Source organism: Heterocephalus glaber, unplaced genomic scaffold (genome assembly GCF_053883595.1).
Source record: "Heterocephalus glaber isolate CG9 unplaced genomic scaffold, H.glaber_assembly_v1.0 deba00001472, whole genome shotgun sequence".
NCBI classification, from domain to species: domain Eukaryota; kingdom Metazoa; phylum Chordata; class Mammalia; order Rodentia; family Bathyergidae; genus Heterocephalus; species Heterocephalus glaber.
In genome coordinates this window covers 67,789,820-67,816,982 of record NW_028258315.1, presented here as the reverse complement: position 1 = coordinate 67,816,982, position 27,163 = coordinate 67,789,820, and the positions used below count along the sequence as shown (strand labels likewise).

Genomic DNA, 27,163 nt, shown 5'->3' with positions numbered 1-27,163 from the left:
CTGATTACCATTCCTATTGTATAATGATCCCATGTCTTTAAGGTCACACACTAGCTTAAGTGCTTTCAGGAGTTCATTTCTTTCTAGTCAGTTTTTGATCAACTTTTTTGCCATTTCACTCCTTCCTCAAAATTCATTTTTAGTATTTTGTCCAGAATTTGGAGATATTTTGAGATTTTCTTGTAAAGGACCAGTCAGCAAATATTTCAGGCCTTGTAGACTATAGGTTCTCTGTTGTAACTTTTAGCTTTGCTGTTACACACAAAACACCCATAGATTATGTGTAAAGAAATGATGTTACTGTTTTTCCACTAAACTATATTTTTAAAAAGTAAGGGATTGGCTATGACTCACAGGCTTTAATTTTCCACCTGTAGTCTGTAACAGTTACTGATAGAAGTTAGCAGAATAGGCTAACTTATCTGGAAATAAGATTCTTCCCTAAGATTCTGGGCTGCAATAGCAAATGGAGAATCAAGGTTCTTACCTGAATGAAACCTGAAGTTTCCTTTTCTGTTTTGTACTTAAAGTCTTATTATTGAATATTGACTATTGAATATTGAGTAGGGCTTTCTGGGGAGACAGCTCATGGAGAGACACACAGAGAGTCAGACATAAGCTAGAGTTGGGATGTGGGGGAAACTTGAATTCTTTTTTTGCCTTCCAGATTCTTTCTGAAGGGATCTCCTGTTGAGTACTTGGACTGATTCCTGATGGATCATAGACGCTTGGATATATTTAAGTAAAATTCTCCCAGTCTCCCCAGTGCTTACTAATGTCTGCATCATCTGCAAACTTAGAGCCCTCTCCTCTTCTGAGATCCTCTCTTCCCACATCTTCAGTGTGGTACTGTACAGGCCAGTATAATTGCCTTTTTCTCTTAAACCAATTTGAGTCTTTATCATAAATTTTGATTGACTTATTGGACATAAACAATAATGTTTTTGTCATAATGAACTGAAATGAAGAGGACAAAAGTGGCAAGGTAGATGTACTTGATAATTTCTTGAAATCTGAGTAGTGACACCAGCTCTTGCAGTAAAGGCATTTTTGTTGCAGTTTTTGGATGTAGCAATTATTCTGTTGAGTCTTGTTGGTTAGAGAGAATACAAGCACGTTTTAGTGGACACAACTGCAGGAAGCTGTAGGAAGAGAGAGAGAGACAGGAGTAGAGTCTGAGTTTCTGGGACCAAAAGTGATTTATACTGATATCCTAGCTGTAAATGTAGTTTCTTCAAAGCCAGTTTTTGCCATTCACTTATTTGAGGCCCCTTGAAAATCTGGCACATTTTTAGGTATTTTGTTAATGGTGGTCCAAAGGGGTCTGTAAGCCCAGAGGTTAATCATGTTAACAGAAAGGACTGTGCTGCAGCAGATGGGTAGATTTTTCTCTATTTAAAATTTTAAAAAGTTATTTATTATTATTGTATTTTATTTAAGTTTGCAGTGCATAATGATTACATTCTTCCTGGGGATTTGGCACATGCACATAATACCATCTTTTTTTCTTCCTTTTTCCTCTCCTACTTCCCTCCATCCCTCCATCTCTTTATCCCCGTCCCTTTTGCAAAAGATCTGTTTCCTTAGGGTAACTTTGAAAAGGTTGCAGGCAAATGGCACCTCTCTCTTTAGAATTCAAAACCCTGGCTTTGTAACCACTTCGAAAGTTTGACTTTGAGAAGTCCACAGTGGCAAAGATATGGACATTTTCAGTGCTATTCTGAAGCCGGTACCATGAAAAGTCTGGAGGAGAGCAAAAACTGCATTTTTAAGTGCTACAGTTTTGCTCTTCATCCCTTTATGCCTAACTGTCTCCTTCTTGACACTTATTTTAAAATCCTCCTCTCTCCTTCTAGCGAAAACCCACGCCATATCCCCCGGTCTGTTGTGGAAGAACAGACTGGAAGACATCTGCCTCTTGCCTTATTTTTTTAAATTCTTCTAAATGATCCAGCCAAGTCTCCACACCAGAGCTCCCGCTCCCTGAACAAACCAAATGGCGGCTGTTGGCAGCATATTGACAGCTTGTTAATGAAGGAATCCTTGACAGTGTGACAACCTGCCCAGGCTGCCTCCGGAAGCCAAATCCGCCCCCACACAAACCTCAAGTAATTAACAGGTGGGGAAAAATAGCAACTAACTGCTGCTGAGGGGAGAAGAATACTCAATCAAATGAATTATGTATATTAAAAAATTCAATTTTACAGCCCCTTTCCTAGTTTTTGCTATCAAGCTCTACTGAAAAGAGTTTTGACTCTGGTGCCAGATTAGCCTGAATTTCCATCCCCATTTGGCCACCCACCAGCTATGTGACTCGGGGACAATGTCCTCGCTGAACCTCACTTTGTGATGAGTAACCTGATCAGACAGTATTTGTGAAGGCATAATCATAGATGTCACATATTGCTGTTCAATTATTAAAATATCTTTTACGATGATGGATTTGACAGATTGCTTTTGTACTTCTGTTAAACTTTTATTTATTTATTTATTTATTGTGAGGGTGTCCTTCCTGTTTTTCATGCATTGGGTTTTAAATTGCTATGTCTTCCTGGTGAATTGGGGCTTTCATCAAAAAGTGACCCCACCATTGTATCCCTAGTCACAGTTTTGGTCATAAAAGTATTTTTATGATGTTATTTTGTGTGTTGATAGCTCAGTATGCATATATATTGTTTATATATATTCTATTTATTTTACAATATTTCTGTGCTCTCAGGTTTCATGGGGCTGGAAGTGAAAGATGAGAGATGTAGAGGAGACTCTCTTAGGTTGGCTGTTTCCCAGCTAAGGCATCCACACTGATCTCCTTGCCAGCCTCCTCCCTAGATCTGCAAACCCAAAATATATTCACACACATTCTAATAGAGAATGCCTGTACGAGCTTCATGTTCTGGGTCTACTCACACCAGTCTGAGCTCTGGCCTACACCAGGAAAGAAGTAGAGGCAATTTCTCTAAACTTGTCATGGGCTTTTAATGTATTACCAAGGGATAAACTTAATTTAGGACACTTAAGATGATTTAAAATGTTTGTTTTTAAGTTTTCTTGGGGTCTTAGATTCCTTTCTAAAGATGATAAAGTTAAGGATACTTCTCAGGAAAAAGTGAAAAAATAACATAAAATTTTTTTCATCCTATGTACCAAAAGATACAAAAGCTCCAAGCAAAAAGGCTTTTACTTAAATACCCATGTTAAAAACATTAGTGAATAAAAGCATGAATGGCAACTCTAAAGAAATTCAAATGTATTCATCAGAATGCAGACCATGTACTGCTGGCAGTTTGCTGCCTACTCTGTTCTAAGGTGGGATCCTGTTTGCCAGCAAGACTGTGTCCCTGAGCTGGATGACCTATGTGCTCTGGGGACTTGAACTGGGGACTATGTGACGAGGTCCAGGCCCACTGAACCCACAGAGTTCCAACTGGAGTACCCAGAAAACATCCCCAAGGGAGGCCTCTATAGCCCAGGACATGGCTCAGGCTTTGGAAGAAAATCCAAGGAGAAAATATCACAAAACCCTGAAGAACCTAGCCATCAGAGACGGAACATTTACACCTGAGAAACTAAAAGTAATATAATCAGCTGAAATGTATGTAGATACCTAAAATTTTAAAAAGGGATAGAATCCCCAAGAATGTAGAGAATAAGAGATGATAGGCAAACTTAAAAAAATTATTTAGTTTTAGAAATAAAAAAAAAATTGCTATAAATATGGGAGACTCTTTAAGGACACTTTAAACAATAGCTTAGACATGGCTTAATGAGTGGATAAGTAAAATGGAAAAATTATCTCAGAAAATCATCTAGAATATAACAAGGAGAGGTAAAAGGGTGGGAATTATGAGAGAGAAGTTGCAGAATGAAAGAATCTGAAATTTCACCCTACACTGCAATGAAACTACAACATTCATGGATCAAGAGAAATTTCTAAAAGTTACCAGGCAAAACGATATATTATCAAAAATGTCACTGTCAAACAAAAGACAGACTCTCAACATCAGTAATAGAGACCAGGAAATAAAAAAGAAGAAAAAAAATATAAAACATATACCTCCAAGGCACTGAGGCAAAATTGTATGACTATACATCTTGCTAATGTAAACTGTGCAAAAAACAAAACAAAAGAAAAACCTCAACACCCGTGGGAAATGTTACAGTATCGAGTTTATAATGACTGTTGAAATTAAAAGAAACTTATTTTTATCTTAATATTTCTGTACTATTCACATTTCTTGCAATAAACATGATTTACTTATGCAATAAAAATATATATTAAAAAACAAATCTGGGTTGAAAATATATGAACGCCATGTCTGTGTTTGTTCAAATTAAGCCCATTATTTAAGGGTTATCTCTAGTCACATTTTGTCCATAAGAACATCTTTCATTTTATACATCCTCCTCTTCAGGGCAGATTCATTCACTAGGCACAGAAAGTACAGTGTCTAGGGCCCATTATACATTCAGGGGCCCATGAAAATACTTCCATTTTAAGTGCTGTTAAAATTCAAAGGAAAAATTTCAGTGGAATAATCATAATGAATGTATAGTCATGAGTTCACCCTGGATTACATTTGCTCTTATACCAATAGAGTGGTAAAATACTATTATATATAAATATATAATATATTTTTAATAGAGGAAGAAACCCATCAGGGTGAAAATGCCAATGGCCCATGAAATTATGAAAGCAGCCTTGCACCTCTGACTTCCTGTTTTAATGTTTTTTCCCTCAAAAGCAGAGCCTGAGACAAGGCCCTCCAGGCAGTTTACTTAGGAGGTGATACAGTAGTAACAGAAGTGAGGGAGCCATGAAAGGAGGAAAAGCCAATTATAGCCAATGGAGTTATATGTACTCAAGATCATTATTGTGGGAAACATGTTTCAAGTTCACCTAGGACCTCCATTCCTAAAGATATGCAGAATGCCTTCTATTATTCCCAGGGGAAGGATAGATGGGATATTTATCTACTGACTACTCTTCTCCATTTGTTGAGCACTGCTCCTAGATACTGCTAACTTCCTTCTACAGGGCTTTTAGAAGTGCTGAGTGTCTCCTTGGCACTGCAGTAGGACCTGAAGCAGAAAGCAGAAAGCGCCTGCTCAATGCAATATGCTGTTAGTGTGAGAGTGAGGTTGCATGGCTAGCATGAAATGAGCTGAAACCGGAGAGAAGCCAAAGTGATGTGACTCGAAAACCCAAAGAGTCTGATACAATTCTCACGGAATCCATCCCACGTTACCCTCGTGCTCTCATACCATTTTATTAGTATGTCTGTAAGAGCTCGTTTTTCCTTCAGCCATGTTTCACGTACTTCATAATTCTGTCCTGTACTTATTCTGCAGAACCTTGCTTGTAGTAGGTACTTAATGTATATTGTAGATTTAATTTAACTGTGAGTTTCCTGGACTAGGACTTAAGGGAAGTGAAGTACTTTCCTCACTCTGTAATAGACATACTATATGAAGTTGGGCCACCCTTCAACTTACTGTGAATCTTACAATTATATCTACAAAGTGGAGGACGTTGCACAAGGCCTTCTCTGGATGTGCTTCTAAACTACTGTAGATGTGATGCTTGATTGAGCCCAACCACCTGGCTCATTCAGCATGAGAGAGGTACATTCATATTCCAGGCCCAGTGCTTGTTATGGGGGTTACAGAGATAAGTGCTGCACAACCATACTATGCATGAATGATTCACCTCTTCAGGGAGACAGATAGAGGAAGAATTACTGCACAATGGGACAGAACTAAGAACAAACAAGTAGGGGCACACAGAGTGGTATTTTTAACCAAAATCTTGAGTGAGTGAGGAGAAATTCTTGCAGACATGACTGCTGAGGTGATTCTTAAAGGATGACTGACAAGTGAGGGGAGGATTAAGAAAAGGACACTCCACATAGAGCTTATCCCAGAAAAGGAGACGTCTTGAGACTAAGATGGCCAAAGACAGAAAAGAGATATTCTTGAGGCCTTCTAAGTTTTGCGTTATTTCTGTTCCAGTGGTTCATTTTGTCTTTTTTTTTTCTGGTCCCGAATATTTATTGAACAAAGAACATAGAAATATGGTCACTGGAGCTCTGCACATGTGGAAATGGCTCCTCTGGAAAGAAAGAATATTCTCTGTCCATGTAGGCTTGAGTCCATTGAAAACCACAGGTAAGGCACATGGCTGGTGTTGCTATCTGTCAGAAGACATGGTGGGCTCATGGTGCAGGGACTTCTTTTTGGAACAGGGGTGAAGGAGGAAAGCAAGGGGCTCCTGGGTGGACATCCCCACCTGTCCTCCAGGGCACAAGGCCAGCTGCTCTTCACCAACCAGTTGCTGCTGGCACCCCGGCTCACACCTGAGGGATGGGGTAGGAGACACAGGGGGCCAGGCCACACATGTTCTTCCCATGCTCCATGAGGAAGTACCCATTCTTTCCCCAGTCTGTGCCTAAGGAGTTTTCCACAACCCAGTAGGGCACCCCCATGGTTTACTTCGTACCCGACAGCCAGTACCACATGGTTCACTCTATCTGGAGTTTTATGACAGGAAGTATTGAAGTAGATTCTACTTCTGTATGACATGAAGTCTTCAGTCACCTCGAAAGCAAAGCTCACAGGGTTGTACAGGGCCACTGCCTCCACCATGGCCTCCTCATCATTGTGATGTTCACAACGTCTGACAAACGCAGTGGCCTTCTGGGGCTGGAACCTGGAGTGACCATCCTTGCTCTTGTGGGGTAGGTGTCTTCAACCATGATGCCCTTGTTGTACAGGATGTACTCAAAGACCCAGTTGGGGAGACTCCTTGGAGCCATGAATGTTGAAGTCCTGGGGACAGTCCACCAACTGCTGCTCCACCAGAGACAGGATCTTTCCACTAGCTATGGCCACTGCTGACTCCGGGGCCCCTGTGGTGGAGAAGGTCCAGCAACTGCCTCAGGCACCCTGAGTTTTCACCACTGAGACAAAATTTCCTTTTTTCTGCCAGTCCATGGAGGTTCGGTAGGGACCAGTATCCTGAGAGTAACTTTTGGTGGCTGAGCAATTCTGGAGCTCTGACCAAAGATATTTACGTTTTATTTCAGTAAGGCTCATGTCTGTAAAATTGATTCAGTGCCATGTTAAATGTGTGGTTCCCCTGGTGTGCATTGATCTTCCTCCATTTGCTGGCAAATATCTGCTGCCTGTGGTGGTACTCCTTTGCACTGTATTCCTTTTGATGCTGCACCATCCATGACTTAAAGTGAAACTTCTCTAAGGTCCCAGTAGCAGTGTGGTGGCAGCAGAGCAGCCCAGGGATACCAGCAGCTGGGCAGTGGCGCAGAGCAGGGACAGCATGTCCCTCATTGTGGCTGCTCTGCTTCTCATTTTGTCTTTCTGAGAGTTTGATATTCTCACATAAAAGTTTTAATGTGCATGTGTTAGACTTAAGCTTATATGGACAAACTACAGTTTCCAAGGTGGGAGACAAGACATATTTTTCTATGTTTGTTGGGAAAGGAGAATCACTTTCATTTTACTTTATATTTATTATTAAGCAGCCCTGTGGAAATGGATTTTTAAAAATCTGCAGCCACAGACTAATGGAGAAAATAGGATATATTAGCCACTAGATAGGGTTTCAGTCAATTTATATTTGTTTAATCAGTTCTATGTTTTTTTCTCTGATAGTAATGAGTATGTTTCTTTCCAGAAATCAAAGTCTGTGTTAGTTCCTATTTATGGTGATCAGATGTTTGTGTTACTCCAGGTAAAATACCTTCATGACAAGTGCATGGTGGGAAGGACACATTACTGGAAACCAAATCCGCTGAATATAAGTGCTGATGTTTCCCTCTTCTTGTTTAACATGATTAAGAAATCCCTTCATAATTTTATCACATGGAGTCATTTTTTGCTTTAGGAAGAAATGTTCTTTGCTGGTAGATATCTCGCTATACATAAATGTCATGTTAGCGTGGTTTCTCTTCTTGAAGAAATGTCGAAAAGCCCCCAGTCTTAATAGCTTCCTTCAGAGTAATAATTGGCAAAAGTTTCCAAAATGGTGACTGAGGCACACAGTCTCTTCCCAATGCTTTCCCGAAAGAGGAAGTTAGAGAATGCTAGAGGAGGAGCTCATTTCTTAAAAGTTTGGTTCAAATTCTGAATTTTGGTGTTACCTATCATTATGGACAAAGATTCTATATTGCGGATGCCAGTTCTGGGCATGTAATAACTACTTAAAGCTAGATCTTACTGCCACCATTTTTAATCCTACTATGGATATTTCAGTATTAGTTCAGAATGACTCCTTAATTTTATAATGAAAGGGAACCACATGAAGAAAATAGTATATTTAATGAGGCTCTACTAAGGATACAGCCTCATTATTTATTTATTTATTTATTTATTTATTTATTTATTTTTGGGTACCAGGAATCAAACTCGGGTCCTTGCTCTTGCAAGGCAGGCAGTGGAACCACTGAGCTAAATCCCTGGCCCCTCTCATTAGGTATTACACTAATGACTAGACTAAGTATTTTACATATACTATCAATTCAGTTAACACACATTAACAAAGAACATTGCCTGAGTCATTCACTGTGAGGATTAATGATTATATCATGCAATCATAATACGAAGCTAGGTATTTCCATCCAAAGATTGTAGATAATCAAATGAAACTTGAATCAACTACCCTAGTTACATAATTCTCAAGTGAAAAATTTGGGATCTGAACCTGTTTCTGCCTCCAAAGTTTATTTTTAGAGCCTAGCAGGTCACATTATAATTACTCAGAAAATATTTGTATAACTTAAATTTTATAGTACCAATACAGTAAGTTCATTGAGGATGGACCTACAGCACAAGGGAATTATTATCCTTCAGAATCTCATTCTTTTTCCATTTATTTATTATATACTTACTGAGTCTATATGACTGTATGTATACTAAATTATGACAGAGACTATCTTATAATTGGACAACCTTATTTCTATTCTTCTAGGGAAAACAAAGACAAATAATTATTACACAGTGGTATATATACAAATTCAGGTGTATTTCTATTTATCTACAGCACACTAATAATCATCCCCAAACCTAGAGTCTCAAAGCAACAATTTTATTTATCTTGAGATGTTGAGCTCAGCTTTGGGTCCTTCATGTTTTTTCAGTCCAGTGGTGGTTAATACTATGGTCATATGAAGGCTTTTTATTTATATGTCTAGTTAATTGCACGGCTGAAATAGAGGAAGATTAGTCTAGCAGATATCTTCTTTCTTTATGTCAAGTGTCCACATTGCTAGTTTGGATCCTAATGATTTTTTTCCTGATAACTGGCTTCCCTTGGAGTAATATCTTAAGAAACAGAGATGGAAGCTGCAAGGTTTTTTCTGACTAAATCTTAGAAGTCATACAGTGGCACTTCAACCGCATTTTGTTGTTTATAGGTAAGTTTCAAGTCTCACTCACATTCAGTGATTAGGACTCTGCAAGACCATGAATATCAAAAGGCACTGGAGCTGTTTTTTAAGACTAGCTATCATATATGTACCAAGTGCTTTGAGAGCCTTACAAAGTGTTGTGGTTTAAATCTAAAATATCCCCAAAAATCCTCATGTGTGTGGAAGGTGAATGGATAATGGGTTGCTATACTGTTTATTAGTGGGTTCCTCCTTTCCCAGTTGTGAGGACTCTGTGGTGCCATTTATGTTTCAAGGCTCTCCATGAGTTCAGGCTGAAGCTAGATTTCAGTTGAAATCAAATCTTTGAGTAGCTTATTCTTCTGCCTTAACTTACTGCTTTTAATCCTCTTTCATTCTCAGTAAGTCACTTGTACAAGAACCTCAAATTGCCAACTCTATTTCTAGGAAATCTGACCTAAAATAGGCCTTTGGAAAGTGTACCTATGGCTAGGTCATTTGGAAGAAAAACAATATCTCAGGTGGTTAAAAAAATGAAAAGAAAGTATTCTAAAAAATAGCTCAGTCTTTTTGTAAGATGGAGCTGTTGTAGTGCTGAAACATTTGAGAGAGGTTGTAAAAATATAGAATGTTGTAAGGGCATAAACTTTGAATGCTAGAACAAGACTGCCTGACCTCAGTCTCCATTCCATTACCTGCTAGCTGAGTCATCCTGTGTGAGTTCATCTTTCTGTCACTCAGTTTTCTCATCAATAAAATAGAGAGAATTATAGTCCCTATTGAAAACAGTATTTTAAAGATTAAATGAATTATTATTGTTAAACTGTAAAAACAGCACTAGAATAGTTCTGTACATTATTTTATTCTCACTACTGTGTTATTAGCATCTAGAACAGGGCCTTACACACATTAGATTCTTAATAAATATTTTTGAATGAATGTACAAAAAGCAATTAGAACAACACACAATTCACTGCCAAGATTTTATGCAAAAGATATATTATAAATCAGCACAAGCAAAGTACTTTTAACTACAGAAATAGAAATAGTTTATTAAAATATAAAAGATTAGGGGAGTACATACATATACATGTATATATATATACATGTATCAAAAGGATACTATATAAATAAATTATGGTTATTTTGTATACTATAAACAGTCACTAAAAATTTGAGATAACTTGAAGTGTGGAATGATCTGTAACATATGTGAAAATATTAAGTGCAAATAAAAGCAAAGTACAGAAAAAGCAAGTTATAATGCATATAGTATTATATCCGTTGTAAACATTTCTGTATATGCATACACACGCACTCACCCACATTGTCTCTGGTAAGAGTCACAGAAATGTGGCAACAAAATTTGCCTCTGGGGAAGCATTGGGCTGCCTGGGCTGAGAAGAAGATAGAGAACTGATGGTAGACTCTTGATTTTTGTTTTGTATGCAAATCAATTATATCCTATTTGTGAATTAAGCAAAGAATTCATAACTTTTGAAAGAAGAAAACACATGATATTAAGCAAGAATTAGCAGCATAGGACAGGAGGATAGGATGAGTGGATCTTCAAGTCTCTATGAGAGCCGCGAGGTATCTTGCAGAAAGGATATTTGAACATAGGCTAAGAAGAGTGTGGAATTTTTCTGCACAAGGTGGCGCCAAGCCCTTTACCTGCTAAGTCCCCTGTGAATTGACCTCTAAAGATTGATTAAAACTCAGCCTTCCACTCCTTTGACTTGGAAAATTAGATTGAATACCATTATTAATTTTGATTACCAGACCTGAATTTTCTGTAAGCTCATTTAACAGGAAGACAGACTCTCGCCTTTCATAAATAATGCCCTGGAAGTCTGCCTTAAGATGGATGGAGGGTGCTGAGTGCAGACAGAAGTGCCTACTATGTGCCAGGTCTCTGCTAGGTAAATGGCTTATAAATCACATTAGTTAACCTTCTCACCAGCTCTTTGTGACAGCATTATGATCTCCATTCAAACAGGAAATAGGTGACTAAATGTCTTAAGCAGGTGCTTTCAAGAATAAATGACAAAAATGGAAGCACATGACAGGTGTCATGGACTACAAGTGAGCTCAATAATAGTTAATATTTGTCATAGAATTGTTGGAGGAGGAGCAACCTTAGACACCGTTAGACAACATCTCAACTTGGGCAGGTCACTCATACATTACAAGTAACAATCTTGTGGCTCATAGAGGAAAAGAGAGACACTTAGCTCACACAGGGGATTGATACCAGTTAGCCCATATCTCTGCTTCTTCTGCACTCCCCCACCTTTGAGATGCCTTGTTCCTCACTGGTAACCTGGTCTGTGGGTGTGGAAATGACCTACTAAGTGTTATAAATAGTAATTTTACCTACCAATTTTTACAAGTAACAATTTCCTGCTCTCTCCAAAGTAGATTATAAGCATCTTTGGAGAAAAGATTGAGTCTTCTACATGTGTTGGACTTCAGAGTTTTCTTTGTTCTGTTCCAGGCATAGCAGTAGGTACTCACTCTGGCTTACCTAACTGACTAATGATCTGCAGTCCATTTAGAAGACCTGTGCAGAACACAGGGCTATTGTCACATGATATAGGAATTACCAGCAAAGTATCAAGCACAAATCTGAGAGTTGCAAGTTGGAAAGTAATATTACTTCTGTGGTAGCCAGAGTGTATGCACAAATGTAATCCCTTGTCTTTGATTGTGGGAAAAACCTATGAATATTGTGAATGTTATTCCCATAATTATTCTATATTATATGGGAAACATAAAAGGATTTTATAGATGTAATTAAGATCTCTAATTAGCTTGACATTGAGTTGATAAAAAGGATTTTACCTGAGAAGGTTTGACCTCATCAGGTAAGCCCTTTATAAGAAGTTTTAAAGCTTTGCTGAGGTTAGAAAGAGTCCTCTATAGGCCTTGGGTTTTATAGCTCTAAAGAAAGTAATTCTTTCAACAATCATGTGAGTTTGGAAGAAAACCCTGACCTTCAGATGAGATTTCAGTCTGTCAGATGTCTTGATTGCAACCTTATTGGGCCCTAAGAGAGAACCAATCTACTATTTGTTCAGATTTCTGCCCTAGAGAAATTGTGAGATAAGTGGTTTTAAAACTGTTGAGTTTAGCTGGGAATGGTGGTGCACACCTGTAATCTGAGCATTCTGGAGGCAGAGGCAGGAGGATCCATGCAAGTTCAAGGCCACCCTGGACTACATAGTGAGTTCAAGATCAGCCTGAATTACAAAGTGAGACCCTGTCTCAAAAAAAACCAAAAAAGGCAAAATTAAAAAAACTCCAAACTGCTGAGTTTACAATTATGAGTTACACAGCCTAGGAAACTAACTAGATCTTGTGTTTGTAGAAGGCATTTTTGCCCCACTAGGTATAGTTTTCTACTGCTTTTACATATGATTTCTTCTATTTTTTATTCCTCTATTAAAGTTGAATACATATTTTTCATGTAAGAATCTTCAAGTACAAGATAGCCTATGTAACTTTTAGTGCCCTTATATAATATTTACCAAATTATTTATTTCTTTATGCTTCCATTCATTCATCTGTTGTTCATGAATAACTATGTTTGGCATGTCAGCTGGCTCATTGAGAGGGACTAACCGAGACTTCTACAGACAGAAATGTAGTCTATAAGGTTTATAGGATATATATGAGCAGTTATGGTGGATTGGAAGAACTGGATTCGGAGTCCAGAAGGTTACATTTGGTTCCTAATTCTACTATTTAAGAGCTATGTAACCTTAAGCAAACCATTTAACTTTTCTGATTCTCAGTTTTTCATCTGAAGACTGAGGGATAATAATAAGCTCCTGGTTAGGACCAAATGAGCTATTGTATATGATTCATATTGTCACATTTTGCTTCCTTTAATCTTATCTAAGTCGGTTCCTCTCTTATAAACTCTGGAATGCCCTAGTCCTCTTGATCACTTGAATTCTTGTAACTCTAGGAGGAAACTCTGCAAACAAGATTTCACTGAGAATGGAGAATTTTCAGGTGACAAAGACAAAGAAAAATTTCCATTTCCTTTCAAGAGAAAAATGTCACCTTATTCTGCTTCGATGAAGAATAAAGAAATTTGAATAAAATGTCAGTTTCCTTTTGAACTAATTTGGGAATCATAATCACATGCATAGTCTCAGCAGAACACATGAATATTTATAATTAAAAATGAAATTGTCCTTTTTTTTCAGATTGTTAAAGTGAACAGAAATCCCCAGGGGTACGCTGGGCCAGAAGAGCTGTTTGTTTTAAGAAAATTCTAAGATAGGAGAGCAAAAATAAACAAAACGAAGCATCCAAAACACAATGGATGCCAGCTGAGGATTGGTAAAGCAGTCAAACACCGAGGCTGGTGATGTCTCTTCCTCCTTCCCACATGGCTCACACCAGAGGATGTAGATGTTTTCACTTGGGATGGAGGGAGCATTGAGGGCAAGACCTGGCTACTTTCTGTCCCACCCTCTACCCTGCTTCTAGCTAACCCTTTAGTTCACAACATACCGTACTTTATTTTCCATATATAGTGTGATAAATGCATAAAATAGTGCAGCATGATGTAGGAATGGAGGGGAGATGTGGTGTTCTGTGGGGGTTTACCCCTCAGTTAGTAGTTATTATTTCCATATAACAAATAAACAAACTGAGATTTAGAGATGTCAGGTATGCTTATATTTGGTGACCTAGTATGTATTGCTTTTATTAGAACTTTTAATTTTATTTAAAATTCTCTTTTGCATATGTCCTTATGGTGAGTACCTGTAATGACCAACTTTGTTGTGGAGGCAGAAATGGACATCTCTGAGGTCTCAACTATGTGGTTCCAAAGCCTCAAAACCCCAATTTTTGTATCCCTATCTTTATATAAATAATTTTATAGTAGAACTCAATAACAATTAGGGAGATGCTCCTAGCACTATATATTATGACTGTGATTCCTCTTTCCTTCATGTCTGAGTTTTCCAACATTATGAAGCTGCTGTTGTTCATTTCTTTGAGCCCAACTGAGGGAATCACTTTTGGGAGAAAAGCCAAGTTTTGTGTCAATTGGAAACTTCTGGCCTAATTAATGTCTTCTTTTCATTCAAACCCAGGGAAACAATTATTTCTGCTTTGTCAAAGTAACTGGGGGCAGAGCTAAAGAGCTAAAGTGACCTGTTCTAGATTGTGGACCTTAATTGAGATATATCTTTCTTTACTGAAAAGATAGAGAAGGTTAATAGCTTAGCAACTCTGAAGTTTATTCTAGAAGCCTTGGGAAGCAGGGATTTCTTTTCTTTTTCTTTGGAGTTAATGGTTGCTTCCTATAACAGTGCCATGATCAACTTTCCTGGATGTTAGCCACATCCATTATCTCAGTGACAGTGCCTTAATTGAAATGACATCTCAGAATTATTTCTTTAAAATTCATTGTTTAATTCAGTAAATTTAGTATTAATTAATGCCAACTGCCCCGGTGTTTTGGTCTCCCATTTGTCACTCTCTTAGTTCATGGAGAAGTACAGGAAATAATAGGTCTATTTCATTTTACAGGAGTTATTTTACTGTTCAATTCAGATTTCTTAGTGTGGCAAGAATGGAGATTCAGAATGGCTAGGTATTTTGCAATGATTATCCACTTGGAAAAGAAAAAGAAAAGAAAGAGAGGAGGAGAAGGAAGAAAAGAAGAGAGGAGGAAGAGTGGCTATCAGATTCTACTACTTATCAGTGAGGTTCTTTGGTCCTGGGAGAGGCACCAGAGGCAAGGCCAGAGTACACAAGTGTCAGGAAGGGCTCTTTGGTATTATCAGTGGGCTATATGCTTTATAATGCTTGTTTCATTTGCATAGTATTCAAAGTGAATGGATGTGTGTGTATACATGCATGCAAATACATTTAATTCTACTTTCCCACCCTGTGGGAGAATTGTACATTGTAGTTAATTAAATAATGTTATAACAAGTAGTCATCATGCATCTTGTTAATACAGTACCATTTTGTAAGAATTAGGTTATGCTAGAAATGTCAATATTGAGTCTTAGTGGTTAAGTTTGATCTTAGTTTGGGTTCCCTCATAAGACTCTGAGATAAAGATTTGAGAGAATGTAGCTTATTTAAGAGGTGTCTGAATCTGTTTTCTTTGCTAATAGCACAATACCATAGCATGAGTAAATTATAAAGAAAAGAGGTTTATTTTGGCTCATGATCCTGGTTTGAGGTTCAGAGGCCTCATCCAGTGATGGTTTTCTTGCTGTTAGAGTTCTGATATGGTGCAGGGCATTACATGGCAAGAGACAGGGAACACAGAAGTGTGAGTGTGTCTTTGGGTTTCTTTCCTTCTTATAAAGCCAATGGTATTCATTCATGGGCTTCTTATAAAGCCCCACTTTGAGAACCTTATCTAATCCTAATCACCTCTCAAAGGCCCTGCCTCTAAGCACCATAGTCACATTATGTTTTCACCCTTTTAAATCCTTGCAATTGGGCCTAAATTACAACATGAGTTTTAGAGGGGACAAAGTGTGTTCAAACCATAGCAGGAGCTAACTAAAAAAACATCCAAATACAACCATGAAAGGGAAGAGAGAGAGTCAAAACTAAGTGCATACTTTTTAATCTGTTGCTACATGGGTGTTATGGCTTGTGTCTAAATGTTCCCCCAAAGTCTCATGAAGTCATAGGTGGGCTTTTTCAGAGGTTGCTGGATCTAGAGTGTGTGACGCTGAGATTAAGGGTGGATGATTACTAAATCAGCCCACTGATTAGTTTGGCACCGCCCTAATCCTGGTAGCCTAGAAGCTGCTAAGATCCCTTGTTTGCTTTGCTACCTTCTGCCTGCCATGAACTGTTTCTCCTCTGCTATGCCCATCGGCCATGCCACCCTGCCTTTGATCCAGATGATTATGGACTGAAACCTCTACAAACTGTGAACTAAATACACCTTTCCTCCCTCACCTTGTGGGTGTTCTGGGAGAGGGTGAAGAATACAACTCAGAATTGAGACACTTGAAGGTTGAAGAAGCTAGATGTTTATCCTCCAACTCCCATCTATTTTCACTGAAAGTAGCTCCTAGCATCACTTACTCCCTTTCACTGCTGACCTTCCAGTTTGTGTGGGACAAAAGAAAGTCCTTGGGCTTGTTTTAGATCCCAGCAGGTATATCCTGGGGAGAGCCAAAGGAATACATGTAAAACACTAACAGCATCTATTTGTGTTTAATAATTCATGGATACTCAGGATCAATTGTCACCAAAGGTTTGAATTGGGGGCTGGCATATCATGGGATAGACTCCATTGGGGTCAGGGATACCTGGGGGTGCATGTGTATTCATCATACTTTAACACAGCTTGGCCAGGTACAAGTTATGTGTGTGTAGTAGAGATGGTCAATATTCTGACCATACCCCTTTTACTGGGAGAATATAACCATCTCTGGCTGTGAGTATTGGCTGATAATGACCTGCTTCACTTCTGCTCAAAATTGCCTTTGACTGTTGAGAGCCACCTGCCCAATGAGGTTCTAACCCTGTAAGTGTAGCCCATAGATATGACTCAGAGGGTTGACTCAGCCCTGTATTATGCAAGAGGTTTCCTGTTCCATATAACAGCAATTAACCATTTTTACCATAGAGGATACTAATACCTGCTCTCTGCCTCTTGGTCTCATACATCAGTGTGCAATCACTCCATGAAAATACCTCTTCACTGTACTCTGGTATTTTCATAAGACTTAAGAAGACTACCAGATATCTAGCAGAGTTTGTGGATGAGTGGAATCCATGTGGCTCTATTTCTGCCCAGAGTGAATAATGTTAACTTTGATGTACTCTAAGCCAGGGACAAGCAATGAACACCATTTTATATAAGAAAGATCTCATTATTCTCATTTTATAGGTAAAGAAAATGAAGTTCAGAGAATTTCATCAACTTTTTCAAGATTAAAACTTGTCAATTGGCAAATTTGGTATTTGAACCAAACCTTTCTGGATAAAAGAATTGTGTTTTTTCTTTATCGTAGCACACTGTTTCCTAAAGATAAGATACTGTAATCCATCGTGACTGAAACTTTGAACTAAGAGGAGAAAGTGTTGCTGAATAGTACCCCTATTTCCATGATTCCTAGATTATTAGTAGTCAACAGTTTCAGCTAATGAAACATTGGTGTAGGTTCTGGGTCCCCCGGCTCTAGTAGTAATGTGATCTCCAGATCACATACAAACAACGATAATGCTCTCTGATTGGCAGACCTGACACAACACATGTCAGTCCAGGGTTGCTGGGGTTCCTTCCTTAAAGAGACTGATTACTCTGATTCTCATGCTAAGTACAATGTAGAAAGTTCTTGTAGTGTTTTTGATCCAGTGTAACGCATACCCTTTGTCACTGATACAGTATCAGGGAAGATTCCTTTAGCGTAGGAACTGTTGAATACACACTGACAGATACAAAACATCGTCTCCACATGAAGCTTCCATGTGTTTGAAGCAAGAAGGCTCTAATGATAGAAAATCAGCTGAGCATGTTAAGAAATGAGTGTTTCTGCCCTGTACTTTTTATCCAACTTTCATTTAAATTCCACAAACATTGACTGAAAACCCACCAAGTGCCAGTCACCACTAGTAGGCCCTGGGGAGACTACAAAGATCCAAATGTTGTCCTGCCTTCATCTTGTAGAGGAGCTCAGCATATAAACAGCCAAGTATTACACACGATAGAAAGAATTAGGGCTAATTAGTCATTCTTGTATCCAGCTGTGGGAGCCAAGAAAGACAAGTGGCTAATTCTGACTGCAGGGGACATGGAAGTGACATTGAAGGATGAAATAAATATTAATAGACAAGGAAAGGGACTAGATGTATTTGCCTTTGCATGCAATTATAGAAAACAGGAAGCCTCAGTTATCATACAGTAGAGCTTTATTTGTAAATTAGTGCATGTAAATATTTGTGTGTGTGTGTGTGTGTGTGTGTGTATGAAAGATGCAAAGGAGAGATATATTTCATACTTGGTAGTACTCCTGCCACAGAATAAATTATTAGTTTATCAATGGTTTTCTAGGACTTGAAGGGCCAGCTTGCCACCTGTATGATATCAAGAGAGCCACAATAGCATCATTATGGCAATATTTCTGATCATCTGCATAACTGATCATGTGGCAATCATCTGGATGTGTCCCGATATAATTTGGTTGTTAGGGCAGCTGAAATAGACTACTGGCATTTCACTGTTTTAGTTTAACAGACACAGGCGGTATTTATGGTGAGTAGGGAAATGTTTTTTTCCCATTAAAATGATTTACAAAAACTGTCATCCTGCACTCCTGCAGGTTCATTTTAAAGGGATTGGGTAGGATTCTGTTTGTAAGAAGGGTAAGGAAGAGAACAATATTGCCCTAGTTTTCACTGCATAGAGCAATAGGAAGTGACAGCCCAGAAGCTGAGCTGGTGACAGCAGAAATAGTACAGTGGTAAATGAGAAGAAGAATGATATTTATTGAACACCTGCTTTGTTTCAAGCATCATGCTAAGCATGTTTTATGTATTGTTTCATTAATTCTCTAAATATAAAATGGAATTATGCATGTGAAAGTGCTTTATAACAGGCTCTACAAATGTTAGTCATTATTATTTTTCTTTATTATAAAGACTTTTAAGAATCATTTGAGACCATTTCTCACTTTCTGTTATCATGTTAAATTTATATTGAAGCAACAGAAGGTCCATTTTTCTCTCGCTCATAACTTCTAAGTAAGAAAATGTGATAGAGGAAACATGGATTGATTCATGGGACAAGAAAATGAGAATGTGTGCCAGAGAGACCTCTGTATAGATTTTTGTTTTCAAATTCTACTTTGGCTTTCACCCAGTGAGCTTCTGGTACACCAGTTAAGGATACTGTCAGAGGTGAGTAGCCACTTATTTTCTGCTCTCTACTCCTGTCACAGCTAGAAAGAAGAGGTGGCCAGATATTGGACTTGCCTCTCTAGTAAAGGAAAAGGCTCTTCCAACCTTTTATTAGCTATGTTTCACTCTGATCGAGGTTCTTCTCAGAGTTTGAAGATTAGAGCCTCTTAATTTTGGATGTATTGTGACTAATCATTGTATCCAATTTCATTAATTATTTTAGCCCTTGGAGACCTCGGTGTCTGCACATAAAAAGTCTTCTGTTGAGAGATAAGTAATGGAAACAAACTACTCATTTCAGAGTATAAAGAGGCTGATACTCAGGTTTCTTTCATGAAACTGGAAACAATTGAATTGATTTACCTTCTCAGATCGTATTATGGTTTTTAGATTCAGAATTTCTCAGAAAAGCTTCATGTGTTCAAAGGTGGGACTTTTGGGAGGTGGCTGGATCATGGGATTACTATGCTTATCAGTGGATTAATTCACTGATGTGTTCATTACTAAATGTGCAGTTAGAATGCAGGGCCTCCTCAGAAGAGGCAAGTCACTGAGGGCATAACCTAGAAGGGTATATCTTTCTCCCTCCCTGGTTCTTCTCTTTGTTCTTTGCTTCCTGGATACCATGATAAGAGCACCTTTTTGGCTGTCCTGCCGCTCTGCCTTGCCATTTCTAATTTAAGCTGGTCGACCATGAACTGAGACCATGAGAAAAAAATAAATCTGTCCTTTAAATTGTGGGTATTGAATATTTTGTCCCAGTGGTGGGAAAGTAACTGAGACAGAAATTGGTAACAGGAAGGGGGTCATTGGTTTGACTGTACCTAATCATGTGGTTCAGAAGTCTCTGAAAGTAGTTTCAAGGGAAGTTTGGAAAGGTTTAATGATAATAGCTAGAGAAGCCCTAGAATACTGTAAGCCAAATTGTAGAAAATTCTTGTTAGAGCTCAGAAGACCAGAATGCTGGTTGAGCTGCACACAGTAAAGGTGAGGCTCAGAAGATTTCAATTGAGAACAAGGATTCCATTGTCAACTGAATTAGAGACCATGCATGTTACATTCTGCAAGAAAATTTGTCTATGGCTGTACCACCTTGAATGTGCATGATCTCATCTGATCTCAGAAGTTAAGAAGGGTCAGACCTGGTTAATACTTGGATGGCAGACCACCTGTGGATACAGGTGCAATAGAAAAAGAGATGTTACTTTGCATCAGGACACTAGGAAAGATGCTTTGAGAGCATCTCAGGAATCATCAAGATCCCCTCAATCCCCCTTTTGTAGGCCCAAAGGTGCAAAAGTGAAGAACTTTGCTTTGATAGTAGAACTCCGGGAAGCTCAGCTCTTCCAGGGCAACTAGAAAAGTTTCCAAGAATTCAGTATTCCAGCCACTCAGAGGGGACCTGACTTCTGTTTGTAGTGGCAGTAGCTACAACCATAATCCAAGTGTACCTGGCTACCATTTGAGCTGGCAATAGGTGTTGGGATCATTCATGTGATGCTGGTTTTACAGGCATGCATAGTACAGGAACTGTGTGGTCATAGAGGGCCACATTCAGATTTTGGAAGAAGGCCTTTGAGGCTAGACAAGGTGCTCCTGAGAGGTGCTCCTGTGAAATTATGAGAGTGAAGCCAATAGTACAATGGAGTCCTCATGAAGTTGGAAGTACCACAAATGTAGTATGTCTGCTGAGGAAAGCCTTAGGTGGTGTCTTAGTTACATTTCTCATTGCTGACAAAAAATACTTGACACCCAAAGTTAAAGGAAGAAAGGTTTATTTAGCTCACAGTTTGTACAGGTCTCACTTCATAGTTGGCTGGCTCCAAGGCAGGGTGGCCGGGCAGACAGACATCACAGAGCAGGCAGGCACAAGGCAGCAAGTAGCAAGCAACAAGCAACAGCCCTCTTTCTGGCTCTTATATTTTATCCAGGCTACCTGCCCTTATGACAGGTAACACTTATACCTTTAATCCTAGCATTGCACCATGAATCAATTCCAGCCTCACATCCTTGATCCCAGCATCACACACCCTAGATCCAGCCAATCCTGAAAAGCCCCATCTATTACCACATAAGCTTTGAGGGTACATCTAGATACAAGCTATAACAGGTGGTGAGAGGAGCCACCTCAAGAGGGAGGCCATGAAGGTCATCCAAGCCCTTTAAAGCTCATATCTCACCACAACTTGCTCCAGGTGCTGGACATGGAGCTAAATCAGGATTGAATGTTTGCCCTGCTGGGTTTCAGTATTGGTTTCATCCCATTTCTTTCTATTTCACCTATTTCTTTTGTTTGGAGTGGGAATGTTTACCCTGTACCATTGTATGTTGGATATATTTAACTTTTTCTGAATTTTTACAGAGACTCATACTGAGTTTGCTTTGAGTCTCATGGGGAACAATTGGACTTGTATTTTTCAGCAATTCTAGAACTGCTAAAACTTTGGTAACCCTTAGAGATGGACTAAGTACATTTTACATAAAGAGATGCACATGAGGCTTTTGGGGGTGAGGAGTGTGATGTTATTGTTTAGATCTCAAATGTCCCACAAAAGTCTTATGTATTTAGAGGTGGGCTTTTAGAAGGTGATTGAATCCTGAAAATGTTATACTCAGCAGTGTTCATAGATAAATATGCTGTTAAGAGGTGGGATCTGATAGGAAAAGACAGGTCACTGAGAACATGAAGGGTAATATCTCCCTCCCTGGATCCTCCTTTCACTCTCTTATTCCTGGCCATTATGAGGTAAACAATTTTTTGTCTGCCATGCCCCTCTGCCATGCTATTTCTGACTTGAAGCCAGCTTATCATGGACTAAGACCCTAAACCAAATTAACCTGTACTTTAAATTGAAAGTGTTGGGCCGGGGATTTAGCTCAGTGGTGGTACTGCCTGCCTTGCAAGCTCAAGGTCCCAAGTTTGATCCCCAGTACAAAAAAAAAATAAAAAAATAAATAAATAAATTGAAAGTGTTGGGTATTTGGTCCCACTGACAGAAAAGTAACTCTGATGGGGAGAAAGTGGCTGATGTTACACTGTTTTGTACTCCTAGCATTGAACTGCACCTCAGAGCCTGGGTATCTTTTACTACATCCTTCCCTAGAACAAAGCAAACTATGGATTAATTAAGATTGTGTTTTATACAATGAAAGCACAAAAAGAGCGTTTGGGAGGAAGAGAGGCTGATCTTATTTCTCTTGATTTTTGTTTTCCATCAGCTCCTTTCACTATATCTTGCAGAGTGTTTAGAGGCTCCCAGTGCTTAGAGCCAAGTCTAAATTCCTAGGTAGTGGCCAGGGATTTAGCTCAATGGTTTCGCTGCCTGCTGTGCAAGCACAAGGACCCGAGTTCAATCCCCAGTACCAAAAACAAAACAAAACAAAACAGAAATCCTAGGTATAGCATGAAAATTTTCTGTCAAATGCTTTGACCAAGGCCCTCAGTCTTCTCTTATCAATAATCCACTTTGTATACCCTTTACTGTACCAAATTTTATTTCTTCTGATTCTCAACATACTACCACGGTTTCTCTCTTATGTTCTTTTGTCTTAACCTTCTCCGTGTCTGTGAAACCTTTATGAGATATCTAAAATCCACTTCTCCTTTTAACTGCCACCCACTTGTTGGTTATTTTCAACTCCCTCCTCTCTTTCCCCAGGTGTATATAGTCTCTCTTCCTCAGAAATGTGTCAATTTTAGAGCCTTTCACCTAGAGCACTTCATCTTCTATGGTAGGCTTCACATAATGTAGTATTTGATGCTTATTTATGTATTTATCATCATCTTATACAGCATTTTTATTCCTTACCCGTCTTTCAAGATTAGCTCTCACAAGGCTTTTCACAATCCTTATTTGACCTGAATAAATTCTCATGATCATTTTGGGCCGCGTGTGATGCTATATTATAATCTCATGATTGAATAGAGATAAATAAGAGCAGGTATTTTGAGTTGCATCAGGATGTGAGTCCCACTTCTGCCAATCTCCATGTTAGTGATTTTGGACAAGTTATCTCATCATTTGGAACCTTAATTTCTGATCTTCAATTGAGGACAACTACACATCATGTTTTACTGTAGTGGCTTGGCTAATGGCCCTCCAAAAGATATGTATCCACATTCAAGTTTCCAGGACCTGTGAATATTATCTTATTTGGACAAAATGTCTTGAAGATGTAACGGAGTTAAAGATCATCCTGAATGTTGTGAGTATGCCCAATTCTAATGAATAGCATTCTCATAAGAACACAAAGAAGTAGAACTCAGAAGGGAAAGCAATGTGATGACAGAGACAGAGATTACAATGTGTTCATAGGCCACGGAAACCACTGAAAGCTAAGTGAAGTGTGGAATAGATTCTCCTCAAGAGCTGCGATAGGAACTGTGGACCTGCTGACAGCCTTATTGTAGAATTCTAATCAGTGTTTTAAACTACAATAGCAGCTTCATGGTAATTTGCTTCAGCAATAAAACATCATTATGTTATAATACTATAGCAATTATTATATTATGTTGCTATCTGTCTACCCCATGAAACTGAGTTCCTAAAGGGCAAGGACTGATTATTCTTCTCCCAAAACTGTGCACCTTTGGGCTAGATCAGTATTTGAAGCACTAATACATATTTGATAAATTTTACAGAATATATTTTCTTATTAGCCCCCTAATTTTTCCTGTGGAATTGAGATTTTTTTTAATCACTAAAAAGGAAAGAAAACTTAAAAAAATTAGACAAGGATTTAAAAGAAGAAAATCCCTGAATTTTAAGAATCTATGTCTCCAAGTATCGTTCTTTTATTTATTTATTATCAGTCCAAAGAACCAGGAGAGTGTGAATGTATAGTTTACATCGTAGACAGTGGAATTTCTCTCATTTTCTTCAGTCATCAGCTAACATCTCTTGGATATCCTCTCTGTGCTGAGGCCTGTGGTTTACACATTTCTGTTTCTTAACTGATGATCAACTACTTATATTTTGACTCACAGAGTTCATCTGCTTATAGTAAGATAGAACTTTATCCATGGTTTGGAAAGGATGTCCATGTCAGAATGATCCACCCAGTTTAGTAATTATATATAAAATGTACATGCACACATCAAGGAGTAGGTAAATTTTAGTAAAATGTTTAATATACGGAAAGATGTCTAGAAGGCTGATGTTACAAAGCCAAGTTTCTGTCACCCACAATAACAGTGAAATAGCAAACAAAATGTGCAGTATTATGTTTTCCTTGTTTTGTTCATTTCTTCACCCGTTTACTCCTTCACTCAACATCAGTTGTCTTTAAGAGTAGCAAGTTTTCAGTCCTTGGGGGGTGGTTGAGCCCTGACAGTCAGATTACCTGTCATGGAGTAATTTTCTGCAGTGCTTGAAAGTTTGACATTGGTAGTATCTCATTTCGTTATAGTTTAAGGTCCTATATTTACATAAAGTAAAGGAAATAGGAGAAAGTAAAAAGAAAAAAAGGTTATTTGCATCTATAGTGAAATTATAGACCCTCTTTTAATGCAATTTTACCTAATTTCCCCAATAAGCGTATGGGTCTGGTGGCATCGTGTGATTAAGGCAGAACACATTAACAAAGATTAAATAGTTTTCTGAAAGTCATATAGCTAGCAAATGGAGAAGTTGAGAGTCTAACAATGTTAGTATGGATTCAAAGCCTGAAGATACCCTGAAAATTTTTTATACAAGTCTAGGGTTGCATTTTATATACTGTGTTACAGGTGAGGCCAGGGTATAGTAAGGTCATTCTCACATGTTAATTATCAAACTCTTTTGTTTTTTGTACAAGACAGTTTTTGTGAGATATTAATGTACTGAGACCACTGTAGTTGCTGTCATGTAACACACATAATCCAAATTCTTGTCAGTCTCAGGCTGAAGGAATAAAATAGACTGTTGTTAGTTTTTCTCTGGGAGAGGACCTGCTGTTAATCTCTAGGTGGGACTGGGATCAGTGACAGCTGTCCTAAGTTGTAACTCTTTTTGGTTTTCACAGAAACAACTGCATCATGATGTTCTGTTTGTCACTTGTCAAGGAAATCAGTATGGTCTAGACTTGTTACCTTGCCAAGATCTGTGTAGGACAATTTATGGTCAAAGCAAATGAATTTAGCAACAGAGCAGGAGAGGGAGAGGATCTCTGTGGAAAACATCGAAGCTTCAGAGACCTTGTCCATCAGGGATGGCTTAAGTATCTCTGGTGAGCCTAAGACAGGAAGGACATTTACAAAAGGAAAGGGATGGGAAGAGGAAAAGAAACATATTCTTCAAAATAAGGACAAGCATATTTTCTTGGGAGTGTTGCTGTGAGAATTAAATAAGACACGATAGTATCTAGTATAGTGCCCAGCACATTGCCATTAGTGAATGACTCATAGCCATTATAGGAATTGGAAAGGAGGAAAGAGAAGATCATGACTAAAAGCAACACCCATGACAACAGCACAGAAACCTTTAGTGCCAGCAGTGAAAAGAAGTATGTTGTCAACATGATGGGTAGAAACAATCTCTCTCATATACTTTGGTCATTAAGTTGTTTCATTCATTCAGACATTTATCAAGGGAACAAACACTAGGGCAATTTCTGGGGAAATTGAGATAAATAAGGAATGGTATTGCCCTGCAGGACTTCAGAGTCTAGTTGTGAATACAGATGTAAACCATAATTGGTTTGTAGGTTGCCAGACACTCTAAGAGAGATGAGCATGGCACAGTTGTGGTGATTTTGTATACTCCTATTGCCCATTTGTGTTTTCTTTTTTTTTGTATATATTTTTATTGGTACATTTTAGGTGTACAATATAATGGCATTCATCATTGTAAATTTGCACCTTTACATAATCTCTTGGTTCTTATTTTTTCCCCCTTCCCCTGCCCTCCCATCAACCACTCCATCCCTCCCTATTTACAAAGACTTTGTTTCCATTTTTTCATTTTCTCATATTAATTCCATTCCCTTCTTTCCTTTCCCCTACCCTCCACTTCCCCCTCCACTTTGCCCCTTTTCTTCCTATTTCACATTATTTATTATACCTTTTAGTCCTTATTTACACTTTCAGTTTCTCACACTAGAGAAACTATTCGGTATTTACACATGTGTGTCCTGTTTATTTTACTTAAGAGTATCATCTCAATGTGCATCCATTTAGCAATAAATGATTCTAATTTCTCATTTTTGATGGCTGAGTAGTATTCCATTTTATTAAAAAACCACATTTTCTTGATCCAGTCTCCAGTTGATGGACATTTGGGCTGTTTCCAAGTTTTAGCTATTACAAGCTGTACTGGTATGAACATGGGTGCACATATATCACTGTGATATGATTCTTTTAATTCTTTGGCGAAAATGCCCAACAGGGGAATAGCTGGGTCAAATGGGACTTCCAGTCCCAGTTCTTTGAGGTATCTCCATACTGATTTCCACAGTGGTTGCACCAGTCTACACTCCCACCAGCAGTGGAGCAGAGTTCCTCTTTCCCCACAGCCCTGCCAGCATTTGTTATGGGTTGATTTCATGATAGCAGCCATTCTTTCTGGAGTGAGATGGAATCTCAGTGTTGTTTCCATTTGCATCTCTCTAATGACCAGTGATGTTGAACATTTTTTCATATGTTTATTTGCGATTTCTACTTCTTTGTGTGAGAAATGTCTGTTCATTTCAGATGCCCATTTTTGGATTGGATCTTTTAATCTGGGAGGTCTGATGTTTTTAAGTTCTTTATAGATTCTAGGTAGTAGACCTTTGTCTGAGGGACCGCTGGTGAAAATTTTTTCGCACATTGTGGGATGTCTCTTCACACTGCTGGTGGTTTCTCTTGCTGTGCAGAAGCTTTTCAGTATAAAGAGATC

General features: G+C 38.5%; 1 long non-coding RNA gene and 1 pseudogene across 4 annotated transcripts in view; one reads left to right on the top strand and one right to left on the bottom strand.

Annotated features, from left to right (window-relative positions):
• LOC147826392 (uncharacterized) overlaps positions 1-4,256 on the top strand; it is a 115,999-nt gene extending 111,743 nt beyond the window's left edge. For 3 of the 4 annotated variants that reach the window (XR_015439517.1, XR_015439515.1, XR_015439514.1), the window contains one exon: positions 668-4,256. This is a non-coding gene — a long non-coding RNA (uncharacterized LOC147826392). The remainder of the gene's footprint in view (positions 1-667) is intronic. The other variant, XR_015439516.1, reaches the window with a different exon arrangement.
• Positions 4,257-6,347: 2,091 nt separating this feature from the next.
• On the bottom strand, positions 6,348-7,482 carry LOC101711843 (pro-cathepsin H pseudogene; annotated as a pseudogene).
• Between the last annotated feature and the right edge of the window lie 19,681 nt (positions 7,483-27,163).